The 19,209-nt window shown below is 35.4% G+C and overlaps 1 protein-coding gene across 3 annotated transcripts in view; it reads left to right on the top strand.

The window, feature by feature from the left end:
- Positions 1-19,209, top strand: part of BRINP3 (BMP/retinoic acid inducible neural specific 3) — a gene marked incomplete at both ends in the record, with an annotated part of 403,154 nt that overhangs the window by 236,860 nt on the left and 147,085 nt on the right. The window lies entirely within an intron of this gene.

The following is a 19,209-nucleotide window of genomic DNA, read 5'->3' as shown; positions in this document are numbered from 1 at the left end:
AACATATAGAAGATAGTTGCAATTATGGGTCCTGGAGTTCAAGAGAGAATCTAATAAGGAGAAAATATGTGAGAATCACTAATATTTAGGTAACAAATGAAGAGATGAGAGTGAATTAGATCAATCACTGAGAGCTTATCGGTTTGAAAGACAAGAGGGGCGTTTGGGCACGATAGCAGGTTAAAGAGAGGATTGACTTTCTTCCATCCCCCACTCCCATTGCCACCCATCCAAACCTCTTGAGCCAAATAGGCTCAGATGCCCAAAGGAAAACAGGCCCTGGACAGACTAAGCATGAGAATTATGCGAAGCATTTTCTTCCATCTGAGATTACTGCAAACCTGAGAAGCAGCTTCTGAAAGTCTTAATTTTGAGGATTCGAATGTAATTGTTACCAGGGAAAATTTAGCACTCAAAGATGTCTGTCACCATATGAGTTTAGCTTTGTTTCCCTGACCCTTAGGAGCTGAAGAGTAGTTGAATAAATGGGCAAGTTTTCCTACCTAAGGCATGGAAAGCTCTTCAGGGTAAAGAAACTAAATCTTAATAGCAGAGCAAGAGAACTATGAATAGGCTACTGCTGTACTACTTGAGGCCACAACTACATGGCACAGTCTTCACTACTCAGAATTACTGCCAATGGAGTATTCTAATATTCTAGCAGTTGAAGTGGAGTCCCAGTGAGTAAACAAAGAAAAAATATCAACCTATTTAAGCGGAGTCAGGTCAGAAAGAGAAAGCATAGAGTACAATCACTCTAAGCCTCTAAATAAGTATAGATGATAGAGAAAATTCTTGAAAACTTGGAAAATATAGCCCAAAATACTTTGTGGTTGAGATTAAGTATACCAATTAGTGGAGGATCATTACAAATAAACAAATAACAGAAAGTGTATCTCAAACCTAAAAAAATGAATACAAAGAAAACTACAAAATCTGAAATTAGGATGAAATTTAGATAATATATCCTAGAGATATATCATTTGAAAATATAGAAATTTCCCAAAAAAGAAAAAAGCACACAATAAAAAATAACAGAGAAATAAAGTTTATAATCTACAGAAGTAAAACATCTTCAATTCAAATAATATAAAACTCAAAAAATATATATGAAAATAGGATTCGTTTGTAATGATAAAATATTTCATGAATATGCAGAAATTGAGCAAATATATCATTCATGCACTCAATCTGAAGCTTATATTTTTAAAAAGGATTCCAACCAAATAATAAATGTTAAAACCAGAGATCGCAGGATGGTAAAGATGAGAATTTGAAGTAGTGGTAAGTGGTGGATCTCAAAATATACAAATATATGTATGCATTGGAAGCTGAGGATATTCAATAATATCCTCTGAACTGAGAAGGAACTTTGAGACCGAAAATGAAGCAGGAAGCTTTATAATGTGCAATATGTAGTTTATTGTGGGTATCATACATACAGGCAGGATCAGGCAGATGATGATCCAGAGGCGTTCTCAGCTGCACTCCATGCTGCCGAAAGGAGTACAGGGACGTTGAAAGGGGCCAAAGCTAAAATTAGAATCTGACTACCAAGGGAGAAGCATGTCTGCACCAACCCCCCTGGGGGTCACATGACTATTAACCATCTGCCTCAGCAAAAGGCACTCTTTCAGTTTTTATAACAGATGCAGGCAAGGGTAAAAATGACTGGGAACTTATCTGGTTTGGGTTCATTTCTTGTGAGTTAGGCTGAAGCTCACTCATGTAGAAAGGGAAGGGGGTGTGGAGAAAAGGGAACCCTCTTGCACTGTTGGTGGGAATGTAAACTGATACAGCCACTATGGAGAATAGTATGGAGGTTCCTTAAAAAACTAGAAAGAGAACTACCATACGACCCAGCAATCCCACTACTGGGCATATACCCTAAGAAAACCATAATTCAAAAAGAGTCATGTACCACAATGTTCACTGCAGCTCTATTTACAATAACCAGGACATGGAAGCAACCTAAGTGTCCATCGACAGATGAATGGATAAAGAAGATGTGGCACATATATACAATGGAATATTACTCAGCCATAAAAAGAAATGAAATTGAGTTATTTGTAGTGAGGTGGATGGACCTAGAGTCTGTCATACAGAGTGAAGTAAGTCAGAAAGAGAAAGACAAATGCTGTATGCTGACACATGTATATGGAATTTAAGGGAAAAAAATGTCATGAAGAACATAGGGGTAAGACAGGAATAAAGACACAGATCTACTAGAGAATGGACTTGAGGATATGGGGAGGGGGAAGGGTAAGCTGTGACAAAGCGAAAGAGCGGCATGGACATATATACACTACCAAACGTAAGGTAGATAGCTAGTGGGAAGCAGCTGCATAGCACAGGGAGATCAGCTTGGTGCTTTGTGACCGCCTGGAGGGGTGGGATAGGGAGGGAGGAGGGAGACGCAAAAGGGAGGGGATATGGGAACATATGTATATGTATAACTGATTAAATTTGTTAAATAAAAAAAAAAATATCAATAGAAGGCAAAATGTGAATGGATTGGATTTTGCCATTAAAACAGACAAGCAAACAGACAAAACAACAGAGACTATAAAAAAGAAAGAGCAAATCAATGTAATGTGATTAAGAATGTCAAAGCCTTCTTCTCATGTAGCAAGAGGTAATGCAGATCTTCCACTGAAAATAGCTAAGAAAGATGGATAAAATATTTTGTTTAAAAAACACATTTTTGGGCTTCCCTGGTGGCGCAGTGGTTGAGAGTCCGCCTGCCGATGCAGGGGACACGGGTTCGTGCCCCAGTCCGGGAGGATCCCACATGCCGTGGAGCGGCTGGGCCCGTGAGCCATGGCCACTGAGCCTGCGCGTCCGGAGCCTGTGCTCCACAACGGGAGAGGCCACAACAGTGAGAGGCCCACGTACCACAAAAAAAAAAAACAAAACAAAACAAAAAAATAATAAATAAAAAAAATAAAAATAAAAAACACATTTTTTTCTATGAATCCATATGTTGACATGAAAGGAATTCTGAAACAGGAGTGAAACAAGAAACCATTCAAAGAAGGGACACTAAACTAGGCTTTTTGCCTTGATAGCATTTGCTGAATTGGATGGATTTGAACCTTCCAAGGTTTAGTCTCATTGGGCACAAGGTACAAGTGACAATATTGACTCTATGGAGTATCTTTGAAGGATGGTTGAACTAATGGAAACAAGTTTTTAATATAAAGATATTAACATATATGTGTTAATCTCTCAAAAATGTATACATATAATTATATTTCAATTAATATTGTGTAGAGGAGATCAGTGAGAAGCAAAAAAAGGCCGTAATAAAAAAAAAAAAAGAAAAACCAAAGGGGTATCCTTTTTCCCCTCCCTCTACCACCCACCACCATTTGAAATAATGTTAAGTGTTAATCAAAGGGCTTTAGAGATCGTCTTCTTAAATTATCTCCTTTTATATGTGAGACAGCTAAGGCCAATTATTCTGGATGATTTCTTCCAGGAAAAGGAAGAACTAAATTAGGACTAGAACCCAGGTTTCTTTACTGAGAGTGCAAAATTTAGAAATATTGAGGAGGTATAACCTGATTTGATAGATTATCACTCTGTATAATACAGAGGAACAGAAACTATTCACTTCAGTTTTACACTATTAAAGACAGGTAAACAGTAGAATAACTTTATCATCTTTATGTTGACATTAGGTCTTAAAAGTGTACCATGAGAAATGACTCAGATATTTCTATATAACTCATTTTTTTATTGCTTGATGATTTTAAGTTCAAAATATATAGTTTTCTTTAAAGATTCTGTCAATTAATTTGATCTACATTTTCAGAGATTACACAAGTATATAGATTATATATAAATATAGATACAGATATAGATCTCTCTTGAGATATCTTTCCCTTTCTATCTCTCTGTCTCTCTCCCTATCTACCTACCTATCTTTGGAATATCTTTCTTAGAAAATCTTATATATTGAGTACTCATGTATGTCAAGTACCATTCTTACATGCAGTTCATCTATCAGATCCATCAACATGGACAAATACACAATTTCTGATATCTGAGAACTTTACCACCTTGCTAACAGAAACTTGACTAATATGAGAAGTACACCGTGAAGTCTTTAGGTGTTTTTTTGATAACAAAAACCTGGATTTGTATAGAAATTAACTAGTTCATTGTATGTAATATATGTACTATGTATAATATATAATATAGTATAATATATATAAAATTTATTTTTTCCCAAGATAATTCAGGAAAGGTATTTTTCTTTATCTATGGGGAGGCTGTTGTGGAATCTCAGCAACTTCTTACTTTTAGCTATGCAACTAAGAGGTGACAAACCTAGAAATAGAAATTAATTCCCATCTGTACTTTTGGGGTTTTTTTCCCTTTCTGGTAACCTAATTGCTTCATCCTCTGTGCTTGAAAATTTAGCATAACTATAGGATTAAGCATAATCCTGATACTTGTAATTTGAAATATATCACTTTAAAAAATTTGAGTGTTATTTTTCAATAACCTAAACTATATTATGTCAGAAAACTTAAAGACAAGTAGAGAAGACTCCTGAGTAGTCAGTCAAAAGAGATTTCCATTCCTAAAGCCCATATCTTTAGGATATGGCGTCTGCCATATTTTCACATAGAAACTATTCAGGAACAAATCTGCCCAGCTTGCTTATCTGACTTTCTCACTGATAACAGATTAGCAATAGACTTTCAGGAGACAAAAATGGCTGCTAGTGGGAGACACAATGGTTGTATCAATAAGGGAAATTAAATTATAGTAAAGTAGGGGGAGCAGGCAACCAACCTAAACAGCTGAAATAACACCTCAACATAATACAGCTGAAGTAGCAGCTCAGATGTTTTCATCAGGCCTCATATAATGCACGGGCAAATACTCATACATTCAATATGTTAGCAAGTAAAGACTACTTGTTTTCCAACTGAGCCAAGGAAAGATGAAATTATAATTTGTTTTAAAATGCAGATTATTTTCTAATTTTGAAAATCTTCCATAGAGAATAATTAAAACAAAAGCTTTTTTACAAAAAAATTAAATGAGCCAAGGTTGAGTTGCTTAGAGTAAATCACTTCTTTAAAAAATTTTTCCTAACAATGTTAAATGAATGAGATATGAATCAATAGGTGTTTTCTTTGTAATTGTTCATAGATACAAAATCAAAATTGTATACCCACTGAAGAATCATTTTCTCCTTTAGGATGATGAACACGGAGGGTTTTAGTGTTTAGTGTGGCTGAAAATCACCTGGTTGTATGTCTAAAGAGAACCTCCAGAGATTCAAAGTTCATGTACCTGGTGCTTTATAACCACAGGGGACTCCAGTGCACGTGGTTTCTGGGGCTCACTGAAATGCTTATTGCCGGCAAGTCTCCATGAAGTCCCAGAGGTGGCATGGAGGTCCAGAAGTCCGTTTGGCACCCTGTTTTCTGAAGGAAATAGTCAGAAAGAAATAATATAATGGAGATAGGATTTGGGCAAGAGTAATAGAAAAGGAAAATAAAGATTTCAGTGAGAGTGCACATTGGCTTTTTATTATTTTACTCCTAAATTTATTCCAGGAAATACACAAACACATACTTGAAAAATGAAACTTTGTCCTTGCCACATTTGTTATGCTTCCATTATTTTTTTATGATAAAGAATTATCTTACCCTGAGAAAACCATAATTCAAAAAGAGACATGTACCAAAATGTTCATAGCAGCCCTATTTACAATAGCCCAGAGATGGAAACAACCTAAGTGTCCATCATCGGATGAATGGGTAAAGAAGATGTGGCACATATATACAATGGAATATTACTCAGCCATAAAAAGAAATGAAATTGAGCTATTTGTAATGAGGTGGATGGACCTAGAGTCTGTCATACAGAGTGAAGTAAGTCAGAAAGAGAAAGACAAATGCTGTATGCTGACACATATATATGGAATTTAAGAAAAAAAAATGTCATGAAGAATATAGGGGTAAGACAGGAATAAAGACACAGATCTACTAGAGAATGGACTTGAGGATATGGGGAGGGGGAAGGGTAAGCTGTGACAAAGTGAAAGAGCGGCATGGACATATATACACTACCAAACGTAAGGTAGATAGCTAGTGGGAAGCAGCCGCATAGCACAGGGAGATCAGCTTGGTGCTTTGTGACCGCCTGGAGGGGTGGGATAGGGAGGGTGGGAAGAAGACGCAAAAGGGAGGGGATATGGGAACATATGTATATGTATAACTGATTAAATTTGTTATAAAGCAAAATAAATTAAAAAATAAAATAAAATAGAATAAACAAAGGAAAAAAAAGAATTATCTTAATTATAATCCTCATTCTATGTTTCAACTAAAAAAAAAGTGGATGGAGAACAGCACTGAAGAATATGATTTTGATATTGCTGACATACTTGGCCAATTTATTGCTTTTTTCTGGCTCTTAGAATTTTAATAACGCTTATGTAATTTATGTGGACTATAAGATTCTGCCTTCTCTTACAGTTTTTCAATTCGTTTGAAGTTATCTTAGTGCTGACTTTTAGTGATAATCAGTTGCTAAAGAATTTGGATTTGCCCCAACTGTTTTGTGTGTGAGCAAAGCCAATTTAATTTTTGAAAAAAAAAAGGAAAGAAAGAAAGAAGAAAAAAGAAAGAAAGGAAAGAAGAAAGAAAAGAGTGACAGCAGAACCATTTCTGTAATGGCCAGTTGAAACAAGAAATCCAATTCTGTCTCTTTAATTATGCCTCAGTCTGTTGAGTTTTAGTGTGGTGCACTTATCAGTTCTCTGGGTGCTTGTTTAATTGGGTGACAAATAGAAGAATATGACACTCTCATTATGAAAGTTTAGCCAGTCTGTGCACAGGTATTAGTTGTCCTATTATAATAAGATAACTGAAGTCAGAAGCTTTTGATATGCTTAAGGAATTCAGAAATATTCAATACTGCTGAAACTTCAAAAGACTATAATAAAAAGTTTTCCATTTCTAATCAGAAGCAATAAGAAATGTTTTAATAAGTAGTTCAGAACAGTCATATTAAACGTGGAATTTCAGAGGAGTCATGCAGCAATTTTAGCGAAAAGTATTTTTTTGAAATAAAATACTGGGAGCTGTGGGAAATGTTACGATACTCTACTGACTCCTAAATTAAAGGAGAAAATTAAAAATAATAATGACGAAATAGTTTTATTAAATTTGCGACACAACATAAGCCTATTCTAACCAGGTGCCCTGCTTCAGCATCTTAGTATGGCAGAGCATTTTGCAGTTGGCATTTTGACAGTGACATATTGTCCCGTGGTGTGCTTTATATGTCCTACCAGCCATGATAGAGTGGCAGCACCCTTGATTCAGCTGCCATCGTCCTCTAATATGGTGATGGGTGCTTTTCCCCCAGCACTTGACATTTGCATCTGCATATTTTTAGCTACTCTGTCAAAAGAAAGCAAAGTAAATAAGTCAATTGGTTAGTGTTTATATCATCTGCAGCATCAGCTCACAGTTAACTGCTTGACTGAGACTCCAGGTGAGTACCAATTGGGCAGATTGGATAGATTTAGAAATATACTGATAACATAATTTATATAACAGGATTAATGAAGTAAGTGGCTCTGTTTAGTGTTACCCTTTGCTCACTCCTGGCAGCAGGTTTTTGTTTGTGAACTTAATGGCATTTGCTCAGTTGTAGGTTAGAGTCTATAACATCCTTGGTATATTCAGCCTAACTGCTTCTTTGCTTACTCCATCAAAGAAGAGAGAAAACACATCAAGATAGAGGAATGGCTTGGAGTGGTTGGATCAAAAGGTACAGAAACTATTTGGGAAATGAATAAGAAAAACCAGAGGAAACAGCCATGCATGTTCTTTTGCAGTTAGAGATTACTTTCTCCAAGGGAGTGGCAATAGGGGCTGAAGAATCTCCTAATCCCATTTCTTCAGTGATGTTGTTATATTCAATGTAGCATTTCATGTAACTCCTAGTTTTGTATTTTCACTTGTATAGGATAGCTGGCAACATCATTGTTGTAAATGATTACAAAACACTGTTAGTTTTATATCATGATTTACACGAACTCCAAAAAAATTGTACTTGTATTCCGAAATTGCCATTGCGTTTTAAAATTCGTGATAATTTTAAGTAGCTTTAACAACTAAAAGGCAATGAGATTGCAAGTCATAGAATAAACAATAAAGAAAGTAAAATCATTCTTAATGTTTTACCTCTTCTGTTTCTTTCATTTCTAAAACAAATGTAATGAATGCTATTTGAGATTACATCTATTTTTTATGTGAAACAACAGAAAAAAACCTCTGGCTCCTGAGTTCCCTAAAGTGTAATTTCTCAGGTCCGGGGGAAGTGGCATTCAGGCTCACAGTAGCATTAACACGTGCAGTGGTGGCCTAATAACTCTTGCCAGAATGCAGATGGCATGCCACAGCCCTGAACCGGGTTGCAATCTGTGTTTGTTGTTTGTAACTGCCCTGTGGTGGTGAAGCTTTATTTTTTTCACATTAATATTGAATACATTGAAAACTTTTAGCCAATTATAGTGTAATGACAATATCTCTTTAGACTTCATATAATGAGGTACAAGGTTACCATTTATGTAACATGGTCAGTTATAGCTATCACAAATGCAGCTTTTTAAAAAATGTCAGTTTTATATATATATATATATATATATATATATATATATATATATATATATATATATATATATATATATATATATATATATATATATATATATGTAGTTAGAAATCTAATAGCAGACTGGAAGGACCTGAACCTGAAGTTTGTGCAGGTTTATTGGGACTATTACCTGATGGGTGACCAGTGCTTCCTGAGGGACATGTAGCCTGTGTGTCTGGCTGTGATGGAGTCTGAAATGAAGTTTGACAAGGACCAAGATGGACTCATTGAGAATGGAGGCTATGCAGACCAAACCTTTGATGGATGGGTCACCACAGACCCCAGTGCTTACTTTGGAGGACTGTGGCTGGCAGCTGTGGATGTGATGGTCAAGATGGCTGCTCTGTGTGGGGCACAGGAGGTCCAGGATAAATTTTCTTCCATCCTTAGCTGGGGCCAGGAGGCCTATGAGAGACTGCTGTGGAGTAGCCACTATTACAACTATACAGTGCTCAGCCTCAGTCCTATAGCATCATGTCTGACCAGTGTGCTGGCCAGTGGTTCCTTAGGGCCAGTGGCCTAGGAGAAGGAGACAGTGAGGTATTTCCTACCCCACATGTGGTCCGTGCTCTCCAAACTATCTTTGAGTTCAATGTCCAGGCCTTTGCAGGAGGGGCCACAGGAGCTCTGAATGGAATGCAGCCCATGGGGTTCCTGATAGATCCAGTGTTCAGTCTGATGAAGTCTGTGTGGGTGTGGGCTACGGGCTGGCAGCCACCATGATCCAAGAGGGCCTGACTTGGAAAGGCTTCCAGACGGCTGAAGGCTGCTACCGTACTGTGGGGGAACGCCTGGGCCTGGCCTTCCAGACCCCGGAGGTGTACTGCCAGCAGTGGGTGTTCTGCTCGCTGGCCTACATGCGGCCACTGAGAATCTGGGTCACGCAGCTGGCCCTGCAGCAGCAGCAGCATAAAAAGGCCTCTGGGCCAATAGCCAGACAGGACACAGGACTAAGCACCAGGCCAAAACTTGGACCAAAGGAAGCCATGGCAAACCCAAGCCCAGAGTGAACGGTGGGAGAAGACAGCAACAGCCCAGCCTTCAGCCTGGCCCTTCCTCCTCCACACCTGCCCCCAGTCTCCCGCAATGCTGAGCCACCAGGACAATCAGGCCCTCCCTTCTCCCCGCCCAACTGCACCAGTGAGGAGGGGTGGAGGGTGACCCCTGCATCAGAATCACTTCCTTCTTTCTTTCTTCACCCCATCCCCTCACTGCATGAAGTGTTCTAGGAGGTCAGTTGATTCTCCTGGGCCCATTCATGGGGGTGACAGATATACATGGGTACAAATAAAAGACCCAGAAAGCCAAAAAAAAAAAAAAAAAAGAAATCTAATGAAAGCTTTTTCTTTTTTTTGCTATAGAGTTTTCTTAAAATTGCTGTGATCTTAAGCTTTGTGTTATTTAAAAAATAAATCAAAATAACATCTGTAAGGGTGAGCATATAGATTTGACCTCTCCAAGACCAATCAGGCGCCACACATTTAAATTCCATGATAACCATGGTTTAAGCATAAAGGAGTCCTGATGTTATTTGGACTTCTTCTGACTAAACTGTGTCCAGTTCACCTTATTCCATATGACACTGAATAGACACTTTAAGAACCTGAGAAAACTCTTTTCTAGCTTCCTGTGCAATTTTGTATTTTAACGTGCGCTCAGAGGACACACACAGTCTTTCTCAACAGGTTTACCTGTGGGTGATTGTGGGTCATGTACATGTGTGTTATTTTGATAGAGGATAATTTGTAGGGCATGAGAAAATAGGTCAATCATTGTAGCCATGCCTGGGCTCACAGTAGCTAGTATAAGTGGAAATTGCACTGAAGCAATTGCTCTCCAAGAAGACATACTCTGTTTTCTCCCTAAATTAAATGTGTGCCATGTGTTTTGTATTACTCTCCTCAAAACTTAGTAGTTTATTTTACATATTATATTTTATCTACATTGTTTCTCATTCCTTATATTTTATAATTTATATACATAACTTAATATAGTTTATAATTATACTTTTTATCCTCACATTTAAAGAATCACTGTTCTTCCCTAGAATAAACTCTAGATAGCTTTTAAGAATACAATTCTTCAGCTATACTTCAATTTTTTAAAATGTCAAAAAAACCCCACAATCCTATAAATCTATGATTCTAATAGTTGAAAGTGTGTTATCTATTGAAACTAAGGGGAATTGAATTAGGGGAAATAATTTTCAATATAAAGTCATTTGCGTAGATAAATAATTCAACAATGGTACTGCTCCTTTACATTGAGTTTATTTTTGTTTCATGTTTGTGATTTTCATGTAAAGATATGAGTCGTCTGAGCACTGATTGTATCTCATGTACTATTTTAAACTTCCATTAAATTGTTGGAGCAGGTTCAAGAAACATTGACAGTGTCAAATATATTTTAAATCATGATATTAATTGTGAATAATGTACTGTCATGTGTATTATTGTGTGGAGATGCAAGGAAATTTAGCATTGATATACTTTTGTATTTTTCACTTGAGAACATACATTTTACATGCACTTTTCTTGCACTTTTCCCAAAAAACTGTTATAAGTAGTAAAATAATTTAAAAAATTAAGGAAGTCTTTGCTACTGATATATTCATTCCAATATGAATATTTTTATATGCTTCTTATAGTTAACAATGTGTTTGAAAATTCATTTCTAACTAAATATTAAGGCCAAGAAATATTGCAGCAGGATAAAGAAATATAACTATATTGAACTGAAGTTTTATGTTAAGTGCTTAGTAAAATTTTGAAATAAAAATTAATGACTGGCAGAAGAAAAAAATGGTAAAATATCTTTTAACTCAATATTCACATTTGAAAGAAACAGATGTTATATATGTATTTAATTTCTAATTATATACAATTTATAATTATATGTAATATCAATATCATATGATATAGTTATCATATATACTTAACTATAGTTTATATATTATAATATCTAAAATTTATATAGTTGCATACATAAAATTGTATGTTTAAGTATTATATCATATGATATAATTATCACATATAATCATTTATAACATATACTATATATATATAAATTTATATATGCAAAATTACATTTTTTTTGGTATCAACATGTTCTAAAGCTTTTTGTTAGTTTGATAGATTTAACCATATGCAATGGTAAAAGATCCTATATGTGTAGGAACAGAACAAGCATAGTGTTTTATGACATAGTAGAAACTAATCAACACTTGTATTTTCCTTTTCAGACGTCTGGGCTAGAGTAATTTAAGAGTATGTGGGAAGTTATATTTCAAAGCATTAATAAATTAATACTTAGAATAAAAGCTAACTCATTTGGCTTCCCATCAAAGTTATATTGACTGCACATTCATAGCAATATTTATTGTTCATGAGAATGACCAAGATACTACACCATTCTAATTGACTTGTACTTCAATCCAGACTAATTAAATTGTGCTTTGTTGTAACTTTATTGGTAGAGAGAGTGAAAGAGAGAGACAGAATGAGTAAGATCGATTAAGACAAGCAAAGTTTCAAAAACGTTAAGTCTAGAGCTTGGAAAGCCAATATGATATTTGGAATGGGTATATGATTTATAAGTCAGGAGGTTCAAGACCCAGTTTCAGCTCTCATTTCACTTATGTGATAGGGAGATGGTAAAACTTCCCTAGGTTCCAGATACCTCATTTGTGTAATGAGATGGTGAGGCTAGATGATTTCTAAGACTCCCGATAGCTCTACAATTTATATATGCTAGCACTGCTCCATTTTCTTCAAGAGGTTCTCAAAAATGTTAAAGTATTTTTTTTTTTTTTTTTTTTTTTTTGTGGTACGCGGGCCTCTCACTGCCGCGGCCTCTCCCGTTGCGGAGCACAGGCTCCGGATGCGCAGGCTCAGCAGCCATGGCTCACGGGCCCAGCCGCTCCGCGGCATATGGGATCCCCCCAGACCGGGGCACGAACCCGCATCCCCCGCATCGGCAGGCGGACTCTCAACCACTGCGCCACCAGGGAGGCCCTAAAGTATTTTTAAATAAAGACATCTAACTAAAAGGTAAATATTTATCCACCAATTTGGTTCACAATTATTGAATTTCTACCACGTGCCAGGTACTGTGTTTAACTACGAATAGGGAGTTTACAGTTAAATAAGTAAAAAAAAAAAAAAAAAAAAAAAAAAAGGAAGCAGATGATTGTAAAGTAATTTTATAATTGCCATATTGAAACAAAGAAAATTTTGTGATAAGAAAAAGGAGTAAGATATTAAAATATCTTGAGGGTTTCAGTCTCCTGATTCTTAGTATATTTACTCTCTCAAATAACGTTCTACTCTTGGGAAATAGTGCTTTTAATTTTGTTTAAAACATCGTTGCTTTCAGAAGTCTTTCCAAATAGACCCATGGTGTCTTTTTCTGATACTGTTGTCATTATTAGGGTTTCTGTTTTGAGTATTAATCATAGAAATTCAGTAAACTCTTATCTTTTTAATATCAAACAATGATTTATTTGCAAAGGATTTCAAAACTTTTAACCAAAGTAAACCTAAAAATTAATTCCCATTAGGAAAAATGGAATATTTAATTAGTTTACTTATATAATCATAATTTTATTGTTTTACCTATAGATGAGATTATTAGGAAAGGGCTATTTTCTTTTTATCAGAGATAAGTATATATTTTGGAATTATGAGTAACTACAAAATAAAAATGAATGATTAATCTATAAGTTAGTGCCTAATATATAGAATTGATTTATCATGTGCATATCTGCAATTATAGAATAGGCATAATTGTGGCCTTGAAAAAAGATAAAATAAATACGATATTTTAAGATTTTAAGGTTAAAAGGTGATTTGATTTGATTAAGTAAGCTATTATGTTAATAATCTAAAAATAAGTCATTTGTTTTTCACAATCACTCAGTGTCAGATTTTAGCACATTTTTTTTTACAAAATCACATTATAATAATAATTTGAAAGGATACATGTGCAAAGATCCAAGCTAATATTATAGTATAAATAGATGACTGATGGATAGATAGATGACAGACAGATATATAAATTGATAGGTAGATAGATAGATAGATACATAGATATCCATACAGATGTAGATGTAGATGACATGGTACCTGCCATGATGTAATTCATGAAGAGAATAATATTAACCAACTTTTATTGGTAAATGTTTTACTGATATATAACATATATACAGAAAAGTGCACAATCATAGTATTGAGATTGGAACACATTTGAGCTTCCATCATCTATATAAAACACAGAACATTACCAGAATTCAAGAAGTCCCCCTATATCCTCTACTATAACTTCTATTCACAAAGTGTTACCACCATCCTGGCTTGTAACATCATAAATTATTTTTTTCTGACTTTGAACTTCATATTGGAGGAAGCATAATATATGTGGCTTATTTCACTTAACATTATATTTGTGAGATTCATTCAAATTATTCTGTGCCATTGACTTTAATTTATTCTTTTTGTGGTACAGTATTCAAATCCTCAATTTACTTATACATTGAATTATTGATTAACATTTTGATTTTTTTTCTGTTGGGGATTATTGAGAATGGTGTTGCTATGAACCTATTTGCATGTGTCTTTAGGTTACACACATGTTCATATTTTTGTTGGCTGTAGGTCGGGCTCATAAGATTTGCCTCCATCTGCTTATGTAGATAGTTTCAAAGAATTTTCTAAAGTGTAAGTGGTGGTACTAATTTACACTCCCAGCTGCAGTGTATGAGAATTACACTTCTTCTGCATTATTATCAGCACTTGGCATATTCTATCATTATACTATTTTAAGACATTTGGGAATGGATAATGCTACCTCATTGTTCTTTTAAATTCCCTGATAAGGAAATTGCAGAGCTTCGTGATCATTAGATGTTAATTTTGTCTGTTTGTCAAGTGATTTTTTAAGTATTGCTGTTGCCATCTTACTGTTGGTTTACAACAGTAAGTTGTAAGTAAGGTTTACTTACATTTCTGCCTGTTGGACCTGTCCATTTCTAATAGAAGGGTGTTGAAATTTCCAACTAAGCTATTGGATTCATCCATTTCTTTTTACAATTCTATTAATTTTTGCCTCATATAGTTTGATGCACTGTTGTTAGGCACATACATATTAAGTATTATTATATCTTCTTGGAGAGTTGACATTTTCATCATTGTGTGATGTCCTTCTTTATCCCTTGTTACTTTACTAGCTTCAAAGTCTGCTCTGTCTGTAATTAAGATAGTTATGTAATTATACTCTTACTTTCTTTTGATTAGTATTAGAATCGTATATTTTTCTCCATTTATTTACTTTTAATCTATATGTAGATTTACATTTAAAGTGGGTTCCTTGTGGATAGTCTATAGTTTGGCCTTGTTTTTTGCTCCGTTCTGACAATTTCTGTCTTTTAATTGATGTGTGGATGTTGCAAGTGATTATTGATATAGCTGCATTAATATCTCCCATATTCATTAATGTTTTCTATTTGTTGCCCTTGTTCTCTGTTCCTTCTTTTTGTCCTCCACTCTTTGTCTGCCTTCTGTAGTTTTAATTGAGCATTTTATATCATTCCATTTTCTCTCCTTCTGAAGCATATTGGTTATAATTCTTTTTTTTCATTTACTATACTTTTAATATCCTTTCTGAATTTTAACAATATATTTAAACACAGTTCACATAAGTGGTCAATTAGAGAAGAGCACATTTGTTACATTTTGAATACAAATTTGTGCTAAATACATTTTGAAAAGTTTTGAATTTACATTCCACAGCTGGCCTAGCCATGTCTTCCATTTCTGTACGTTCCACTCCCCTTTTCAATTTCCCAGCCCCTCTAGAACATTAATTTTCCTCATAATATTCAGATAAAACCACAAATCAATGTAACGCCTCAGAAAGAACATCATTTTTGTATCCTAAAAACAGTGTTCCCTGTTTCAACATCTTCTCACTAAGAGATAAGTGAAGAAAAATGTTTTTTCTCATTCTATATGTCATTTATCAAAACACTGAATGCTATCAGTACTGGGTTATTGTCAGTCTTAATCATTTTTTTTAGAGTTCTTTTTTAAATTAATCAATTATTTATTTATTATTTTTGGCTGCATTGGGTCTTGCTTGCTGCGCGCAGGCTTTCTCTAGTTGCGGTGAGCAGGGGCTACTCTTCGTTGCCGTGGTGGGCTTCTCATTGCGGTGGCTTCTCTTGTTGCGGAGCACGGGTTCTGGGCACACGGGCTTCAGTAGTTGTGGCTCGTGGGCTCCAGAGCGCAGGCTCAGTAGTTGTGACTCACGGGCTTAGCTGCTCCGTGGCATGTGGGATCTTCCCGGACCAGGGCTTGAACCTGTGTCCCCTGCATTGGCAGGCGGATTCCCAACCACTGCACCACCAGGGAAGCCCTTAATCATTTTTAAGTTTAGCTATTTAATAACTCTTCCTTTGTTACGTTATATATGGAGACCCCAAAATCAGATGTTAATCTGTCACCTGATGAAAAAAAGTTCAAGGTCTTTGTGGCACAATGACATAATTCATTTTTTGGTAGAGTTAAAATCTCTATAGAACTGTTTGTACAATAAGTTAGTTTTTATTACTTTCTTTTCATTTTTATTCCTTTCACTAGTAATGAACATACAAAATAAGTATTGACACATTTATTAATGCTGACATGTAAGGTTCTTAAAATATAATACAATTGGAAAAATGGATTTGCATCATTGAATGTGCTAGAGTTTGTGAATTTTTATATTAAATCAGACAATGATCAGTGAAGTCAGCTGTGAATGGTAAAGAGCAAAATTAAGTCATCAGTAGGATATACTGTATTTTATTATTGTATGCTGTGAAAGGTAAGGGAATAAAATGATCTATAGCTATAGAGGTAGATAGAGATATTCAAACCTCTAAATTTATAAGACTGTTATTTAAATCTCCTGCATTTATTCTCAAGAACACAGTAACTGAATATAAGGCACTGTCTGTAATGAGATAAAATAATACTATTTATCCTCTTTCAACGGTTAAGTGTTCAGGAGATTGCATACCAATTTCTAAGATCTCTTATGTCAATGAGTATGTGCTTTAAGCCACTTTTATTTAGAAAACTTCCTTAAAAATGACAAACATTGGAATTTCTTTACATTAATGTGGTGTGTATACATTTGTGTGTTTTGGGGAAAATAGTTAAGCTACTTGATAGGACAAGATGAAGATTTAAATGACCTTAAATCCTAAATATTTCCTTTGGTGCCTTAATCTTCCTTTTACTCATTTGTGATTAATCATTTATATTTAATATTAACCATACACACGTATACATGCACATGCATGTATGTGACACATATCAACATCAGAAATTATTTTCCTGAACAAAATAAGGGATATTCTGTGTCACCACTGGAAAACAGCATTAGAGGACTACACAGTCAATGTGGTGTTAGAGTAAATCACATTCCCAATTGTTGCTGTGTGCTCATAGCCAATCTCGATTATTCTAATAGACTCATTGTTTAGAAAATATGGTAGAGTTGTCATGATACAATTATGCATTCCCTCCATGCATCTGAGCTAAAGTGTCCATCGCCCTATCTTTGATTATCACCTATAAGTTTTTGATTCCTAAAATAGTAATCCCATCTTCGAGGTAACTTCTCAGAAATATATCTACATTGTCACTTCTTCTACGGGATGTTTCCAACTAAGAGTGTTATTCAACTCAGAGTCAAAATAATCAAAACCAGGCTTCCTTACATTCTCTTCACAGTGGAGCTTCTTTGCCCCATATCTTAATGTTATCACTTATGCCAGAAACTTCTGTTGCATTTCCCTCCTTCCATCATGTACATTTTCAATGTTTCATAATCTTGCCCATTCTAATTGTTTTTCAAAATCCATCTTCTTCAGATAAATCATATTGCCACTGCTGCATTCAGGCCTTCATCATCTTGATAATGGCCTTAACATCTTCCTTGGTTTGGTTTTCCCCTCACACTCTCTGCTTCTCTTTGTCTTACTATTAATACCTATGGGCTTATACCAGGAAATAATACGTTCTGTGAATACTTCAGTAAACAAATAGGCAATATTCTTTGCACTTGTGGAGCTTGCATTCTAATAAGAGGTGTTGACCATAATCATGTTAAGTGAGTAAATTATACAACATGTTAGAAGCTGAAAACCACTGTGGAAAAGATAGAACAATGTAAGGAGCAAAGGAAATAATGGTTGGAAGAGGGAAATGTGGGAAGGTATATTCATTTAAAATAGGTTAGTCCAAGAAGTCCAGAGAGAGACATTTGAACAAAAACTTGAAAAAAGTGAACAAGTGAGCTTAAAACCTGGAAGAACATTCAAGGTTCAGGAACAGCAAGTCAAAAATCATGAAGCAGGAGGATAGCTAGCATGTGTTGGGGGAACAGCAAAGAAGCCAGTGTTCTTGGAGTGGAGTAAATAAGGAAAAGTGGAAGAGAGATGAGTTCAGAGAGGTAACAGGGAGCTGGAAAATAGGGCATCTTTTTAGACATGGAAAAGGGCTCTGGCTTTTACCCTGAGCTAGATGGGAAGCCATTATGTGGCTGTGAACTGCGAAATAAAATGAGCTGAATGATGTTTTGCAAACTATTCTGGTTGTTGTGAATATCTTCTTAAAACACAAAAATGATTACAATACTTCTCTGCTTTAAAATGTTTGGTTTTAAAAAAATATATCCTCAGGACAAATTTCCAGTCTGACATAATTGATTAAATGCCTCCTCATCCCCTGATACCATCCATCCAAGACACCCATGGGAAAAAAATTACTCTGCAATATGTGATTCCATAATTAAGTGCTAAGGTTGGGCCCTGCAAACCATAACTTTGTAGAAATGGTGAAGTAATACAAGTGGGAATCATTAGGGACTACTTTGTGTGGGTGTTTGAACATGAGGTTGATCTTGAGGATAGAGAAAACCAATTAGTCCAAAAGGAGAAAGGTGGGATAAGGTGAAGGATGTTGTATAAACAAAGGCATAGAATTAACAAAGTCCAACTGGACAGCAAGATCGCCTGCCTGCTGGGAGAAGTGGGGCAGATGGAAGCCAAGCAGAAGAGTTTAGACATTGATACCACCATAAAAGAATGGGAAATTATAGATTTTTAAGTAGAAGAATAAAATAATAATATCAGTCTTTAGACCATAGCCTGGTAAATGGTTTTGATTTATTGAAGAAAGATAAACAAACAAAAAACAATTCTCATATGAGTCAAACTTGCTCTCTACCTAAAAGCATGCTCTGTCTTATCTTGGGTAAAATCAGTGAGCTTACATGAAGGATGTTGTTGACCAAAGAGGGCTTCCATTATTTTCTCTGAAGATTGATGACTGGCCAAAGAGAAGGAAATGGAATTGAAGATAAAGGGTGTCATTTGTCTCCTCTGTGCTTAGGTGTACTGTTGGTTTGTATCAGATCCTAGACCTTTTGGTGATGTTTACTGTCAGATGTATAATATCAGTGTGTGACAAC

Source organism: Hyperoodon ampullatus, assembly GCF_949752795.1.
Source record: "Hyperoodon ampullatus genome assembly, chromosome: 2".
Taxonomy (NCBI): domain Eukaryota; kingdom Metazoa; phylum Chordata; class Mammalia; order Artiodactyla; family Ziphiidae; genus Hyperoodon; species Hyperoodon ampullatus.
Note: the sequence above shows the minus strand (reverse complement) of the source record. Positions and strands in the feature narration are given on the sequence as shown.